Consider the following 6,756-nt stretch of genomic DNA (forward strand, 5'->3'; position numbering starts at 1 on the left):
GACCGTCGGCAGCGCGCAAAATGAAAAGCCTCCCTTTGTCTACGACAGGACATAGCTGTGGTCACACATTCAAACTGGCCTCCGTCAGAAAAGGCCCCACTGTACCGCAGGATCATAACTGGACTGATGTATGCAGCTGGACTATTCCAGAGAACACTTCTGGGGTTCAGTCACAGCACGGTAGTCTCTCCGCTATGGAAAACATCGGGAGTAACGCTAACGACATCCCCTTGTCCGTTTTTTTTTCGACAAAAGAAACCCCCGACCGACAAAGCCGGTTCAAAGTCGTGCCGACGCCGCGCCGTCGTGAGAGCAGATGCAGGAGGGGGTCCTCCATCTTGACCCACAGACCTCAGCGGTACAGAGTAGAAGGGCCACAACAACAGCAGCATTCACCAGGAGGACCAAACAACATTGTTCGTGGCACAATAGTCCTCGAGGCCCCCGGTCTAGGCTCAAAAAGACCTTTGTCCCGTTCTGGAAGGGGAAGGCCAAAGGGACAGTGGACGAGACACTCGGCTGGGACGGAGACGCATAAAGAGGGCGAAGGGAGCGAGAGAAAGAAAGAAGCGGGTGAGAATGCAAGGAGGAGGAGCGTTGCGGTGAATATTCATTCGGAGCAGGTGCCGCGTGGCTAATTCCACTGAGCCGAACGGGGCTGACCTCTAATTAAGATCAATTAGCAGCGCTCTCTCGACGAGCTCCCCGGGGGAAATCAAATCCTCAGCTAATCAGGGCTCTAGTGCAAGAGACTCGTGTTCACATCTTCATTTCAAATCCACAGACTTCTCTCTCCCCCCCCCCCCCCCGCCCCCACCCAACACTTGAACCAATGAGGAGGGCTGGGCCACTTGAAACCGAAGGCCAGGTTTGCTCTCTATACGACAACAGCCACGCTGCTCTTTTCACACACACACAGCCTAAGCCAAAAAAAAGGATACCTACTTCCGTTACTTTGAAACTTTGGTACTTTGGAAAACTCTGGAGGGGACAGTCGAAGGAAAGCCAACAGAGTGCAGTGTAACAACGACAGACATCGGGGACAAAGTGGTGAACACGGATTGAACACGGTTTGAACACGGGTTGAACACAGAGCAGCGGAGCTTCAAGAGTGGCGCGCCACCGTCGTCTGGGGGAGGAAGGATGTGAGGTGACGCAGGGTTCGGAGGACGGTGTTATCAGTACAGCTCTGCCCTCAAACTGTTGTGCTTTCAAACAGAAAGTCCTACCCTGATAGTAGGGAGTAAGATACCCTTTGATATCCTATCTTGACCCCCTCCCTCCCTGCATGAGGAAGCGACAGCATGAGAAATCCCAGGTCCCGATGTTCGACACTCACCCACACCCTTTGATGGGACAACCCCCACACACACACACACTTTCTCTCCTCCCATTTCTGGTAATAATTACTATGGTAAAACCAACACAGAGGCTGTAAAGACACAATGGCCTGTGGTAAAAAGCTAAAAAAAAAGAAAGTGACTTTGGCCTCAGGGTAGGACCGGCCAACCCAGAGCGCTCCCATGGCAGAGCGTGTTCCTAACCATGCAAACCGTCAGCTACAGTTTATCAACATTTTCTATTTAATCTTAACGCCGCCATTAATTCGGGCATCCCAATTTGAAACATTCAAATTACTGTGTGAAAAGTGGCATTTCACATAGTAAGCATTATTAACCTTTTCCCTATAAATGTTGTTGTGAGGGGCGTTAAATATAGATGCATGTTAATTACCCCATGTCTCTTAAACAGCCCCATTAATCTGCCACTTTACATTAAAAAAAACAGCTTATAGCGATTCCCATGGGACAGTCAAAGAGAGGGGTTGGTTGAGGGAGGGAGAGAGAGACAGAGACAAATGTAGACCGAGAGAGAGAGATGAAAAGAGAGAGAGATGAGTTCTCACTCAGCATGCCATTAGCTCTAGTCTCCCTCCTAAACGGCGTGAGAGATGCATTCTGGTAGCTGGAGGCTAATAATTTGATGCCATTGATTATCCGGTTCTGGAGACCGCCGTCCCTAAAGCCCAGGGGGAGAGGGACACATTTGTGAACAGGACTCCTGCGATGGGGGGGAATAAATTGCTCTTAATTGCCATTTTTCGCAGTTATGGATCACAGCACACTAGCAGTGAATTAGAGGCTAAGTGTATGTGTGTGTGTGGGGGGGGGGGGGGGGGGTGGGGGGGGAAGACGAGGCTGATGGAATTCAGCTAAGCCCCGATCCCTGAGATGCTTGGGTTAAAGGTGAAGACTTTTGTTTGGTGCTCAGCTCAACCCCCACCCGACTCCTAACCTCCTTAGCCACTGAGAGACTGAGGTTTATCATTCTTCAGCAGAGGAAGAGGAGCAGAGGGCTGGAGGGAGTGGTCATCTGACACTGATCTATCTAATCTATACTTCTATAAAGGATCACATGGGTCTAATTTGGAATTCTCGTCATTACGGGGGGGGGGGGGGGGTCTGCCCCATCTTTAACCAATTCTGTCTTTGGAGGTGTATACAGTGTTTTAGATGATCTCAGCCTACCTTACTAAACGCCATTCACACTGCCGGCGATGTTGAAAAGAGGTGGAAAATACTCCCATGAGACATGAAAGTTGTTTGAAAGTCAGTGGGCATAGGTAATTCACCCTTGTAAATTAAATTCAATGCAAATAACTTTATTAGTCCCGCAAGGGGCAATTTAAGGCATGAATACGGCAAACAGCTGCACTTATACACAACACATCCAAGACGGAACAAGGCACAAGAGACATACATGACACTATTAAAGCACAAGAAACATGACACTGTTAGAACAGGATCCTTATATAGCTGAAAAACAACCACTGGGTCATTTGATTTTCGCCATTACTCTAATTATTTGATTTTGTTACGTTCATATCCTGCCGATGCTCTGAGTCTTCACTAATAACACCACAACATAATGTCTTAACAGAACAGTGTTTCTTACTTAATCTCTCTCTCTCGCTCTCCCAGTTTCTCTCATCATCACTTCTGTTCAGGTTCTACAGATTGGAGCTGTCGTCGGCCAGCCAAGAACTCTAGGGGTGCCAACATCACTTCAGATCAGCCAGGATCTGTCAGCACACAATGGAAGCTCCCTACAAGACAGAGGATGTGTGTATATAGTGTGTGTGCGTATGAGAAGGGGAGTATGTATGTATGTATGTATGTATGTATGTATGTATGTATGTATGTATGTATGTATGTATGTATGTATGTGTATGCGCACATGAGAAGGAGAGTATGTATGCATGTGTGTGTGTGTGTGTGTGTGTGTGTGTGTGTGTGTGTGTGTGTGTGTGTGAAAAGGACAAGGTGTATGTACAAGTGTGCATGAGTGCATTTATCAACCTGTGTGTGTGTGTGTGTGTGTGTGTGTGTGTGTGTGTGTGTGTGTGTGTGTGTGTGTGTGTGTGTGTGTTACAAGGCAGTGCTGGCATGTTGCTCTCTGCTGAGGGGAGGCAGTACTAGTAGTGAAGTCAGAACACGGGTGGGAAACATCGTCTCACATCCAACAGACGCACACCAGCTCTGAACGTCATGAAGGCTGGTGTCACTCTACTAGCCTTCTGTCAGCGTGTGTGTGTGTGTGTGTGTGTGTGTGTGTGTGCGTGCGTGTGTGTGTGTGAAATGGAAAGAGGATGGATGGGGATGGGGTGAATCTTTCAAGATGGTGGTGGCCGGGTGTATGGTGGAGAGCATGGGCCAGCGTGTGCGTGTGTGTGTGTGTGTGTGCGTGTGCGTGTGTGTTTTGGGGCTGAATGGAGTGTATGGGCTTTGGGCTGGTTGCTACGTTGTGAAGAGTGATGCATGTGTCACAGAGTGTATGAGCGCAGCAGTGTGTGAACGCTGATTGCATCCAATTAAGTTGAGGGGATATCAATCAGATCCTGGAAGCCAAATGACCCTGGCCCTAGTTCAAAGTCATGTTGTGCTTAGGTATGTGCGTTATGTGTGTGTGAGTCTATATGTATGTGTGTGTGTGTGTGTGTGTGTGCGTGTGTGTGTGCATTGTTCCCTTCACAGATTTAACCCTCAAAAACGACCTTTCCCCATCCATTAAGCTGCTTAATTAGGAGAGAAACTGATGGAATGCTGATCAGCACTCCTCCAGCTGTTTATGACCCCCCCCCCCCCCCAGACACACACACACACGCCTCATTATCTGTGAAACATCTCAATCCAGACGCGTCTGTGGTCCACAGCATCATCAGTCAGTCTGCTCTTGGAAGCTATACATCTATACACCCAGTGCACGGTCTCTTAGGTTCCACATAGAAACAATACAAAAAACCGGCGTGTTCCCCCGGTTAATGACAGCGGATCAAAATAAGTTATGCGCGGCTCTAATACATGACAGCCAGTGTGTATGATCTTTTTCACCGAACCATTTCAAGGCTTTTTTAATCAAAGAGCTGATTTTCTGCCAACAAGGATGCAGTGTCAGAGGTGGAGCTCTGGTCACAAAGCACATGTCCTGCGAGCCGCCACTAGGGGCAGAGCGGCTGAGTGAGTTAATGACATCGCTGGTCATATGGATGCACTTCGCATCAGAAGATGACAGGACTGCTGAAAGTCTGAAAAGCCTAGAAATAAATGTAATCTTTTTTCTTTTACTCAAGTAGACTATATACTAAAATGTATTTGATATATTTCTATAAGAGATATTGCAGCTTTTTCATGTGGTCAAAATAATAATAACAAAAACATTTATAAAAAAGATTGTGACACATCATCAGATATCAAATTGACTCAAACCCTGCCCTGTTTTCATGTCATATGAAAGTAATAGGCCATGTATGGTCATAATATCATATCAGGAGCTATAATATAGTGATTCCCACCTCTTAACCCATTAACTCTACTTCCAACGGCTCCCCACATAGCAGAGATAGCAGCCCTGTTCCCAGAGAGGCAGAATGAACCTCTGTCCACCAGAGACAAGGATGCAGTGAATATGCCTCCACATATTTTGGAATTTTCTTTTCTGAAATTCAAAAGAGCACTAAAATCTCATCTCCTAGATCACCAATATTTCCCATATGGACTTCCTTTACAAACTTGTGGTCTGATGGCTTGTTGTATTTTGTTATTGTATTTTCGTTTTATTATATATTCTTCCTGTCATTAATTGTTTTCTCTATACCAGAAATCGTATGGCATGGGTGCCTGCTTCGGTGTCTATGTAGGCCTGCTTGTGTGTGTTTGTTTGTTTGGGGGGGGGGGATTTTATATTTTATCTTGATATAATGTAATTTTGCTTCCTGGTGAATGCCACATGCAAGCCCCTTGAGGGTTTTTAGGCAATTCTCCTACACATCCCTTGTGGATTATATTGTATTATATATGTAATTGTTTTTATATGTGTAAATAAACAAACAAACAAACTCTACTACCAACGGCTCCCCACATAGCAGAGATAGCAGCCCTGTTCCCAGAGAGGCAGAATGAACCTCTGTCCACCAGAGACAAGGATGCAATGAATTCGCCTGGAGGAGGCTGTGGTTAAAGTTAACAGAATGACTGACAGGTCTGACACAGGAAGTAGCAGTAGACTCGCTGCTTCAACTGCCAGAGGGCCAGATAAGACCACCCCCCCGCGCCCCCGTGGCTCCTGGGAAAGAGAGTCTCCACCCAGCGCCGCAGGGCCCAACCCGAAAAAGGAAGACGGGGCACAGTGGTGCTGCAGCTCGCCAGCTTCCTCCTCTGACGGGGCAAAGGAAAGACACGAGATGGAGGTACAGCGATTAGAGACGGGGCAAAGGAAAGACATGAGATGGAGGTACAGCGATTAGAGACGAGGCGAAGGAAAGACATGAGACGGAGGTACAGTGATTAGAGACGGGGCGTGCATGCTCGTGCACGTGTGCATAATAGCCCTAAACAAAGCCCGTTCCTAAACTACAATCATCTCCTCTGAAATTGACGGAGGCTGTCTGTTGTGCGCTGTGGGATGATCCGTCACCTCATACGTGGTGTGTGTGCGTGTGCGTGTGTGTGTGTGTGTGTGTGTGAGATCTAGTGATTAATACAATCAGCTTTGGGGCTCGCTCACTCATTACCATTAGGCTCCCTCTGAAGTGCACTGCACTGGGCCGGTCAGGGTGTCTAGGCTCCCTGAGGTGATCCATCACCAGGTCAGATCACTGAGCGGCACGTTACAATACGGGTCAGACTCAGACACTGGCTAGAGGTCGTCCGGAGTCAGCGGAGGATTCTGGAGAACAATGATGTGCTTGGGATTTGGGGAGCGATAAGACGGGTGCGCGCACACATACACACTCGCAGGGGAATCGATGCATATGCGCACGTGGCCACATTCAGAAGCATGCGTGCTTATACACAAAATCATTCATCACACTACCATACAGGCATGAGAGCACACACACACAGACACACACACACACAAGGCTCACATGTTATCCATCACTGTACCCAATATGAAAGGAAAAGCCTATTGAGTGTGTGCAGGAGTGGATCAATTGGCGACTTGAAAAGGACAATCACTAATCACTAATCACTAAAAAGCCCAGAAGTGAAGCGGCAGCACAAAAAGCCATAAAAGAGGGGATTTCTAAGCAGAAGTGATGTTTGTAGTGAATGGAGCACTATCTAGGTCTAGGGTAGTAGGGCAAACGATCATGCCTGCTTCTGTCCCAGCTGGCACGGGGGAGGGCCAAACACTAACATCCAAATGCTGTGTGTGTGTGTGTGTGTGTGCGCGCGCATCTCCATCCATCACTGCCAG

The sequence above is a fragment of the Notolepis coatsorum genome, assembly GCF_963971535.1.
Source record: "Notolepis coatsorum genome assembly, chromosome: 3".
NCBI lineage: Eukaryota > Metazoa > Chordata > Actinopteri > Aulopiformes > Paralepididae > Notolepis > Notolepis coatsorum.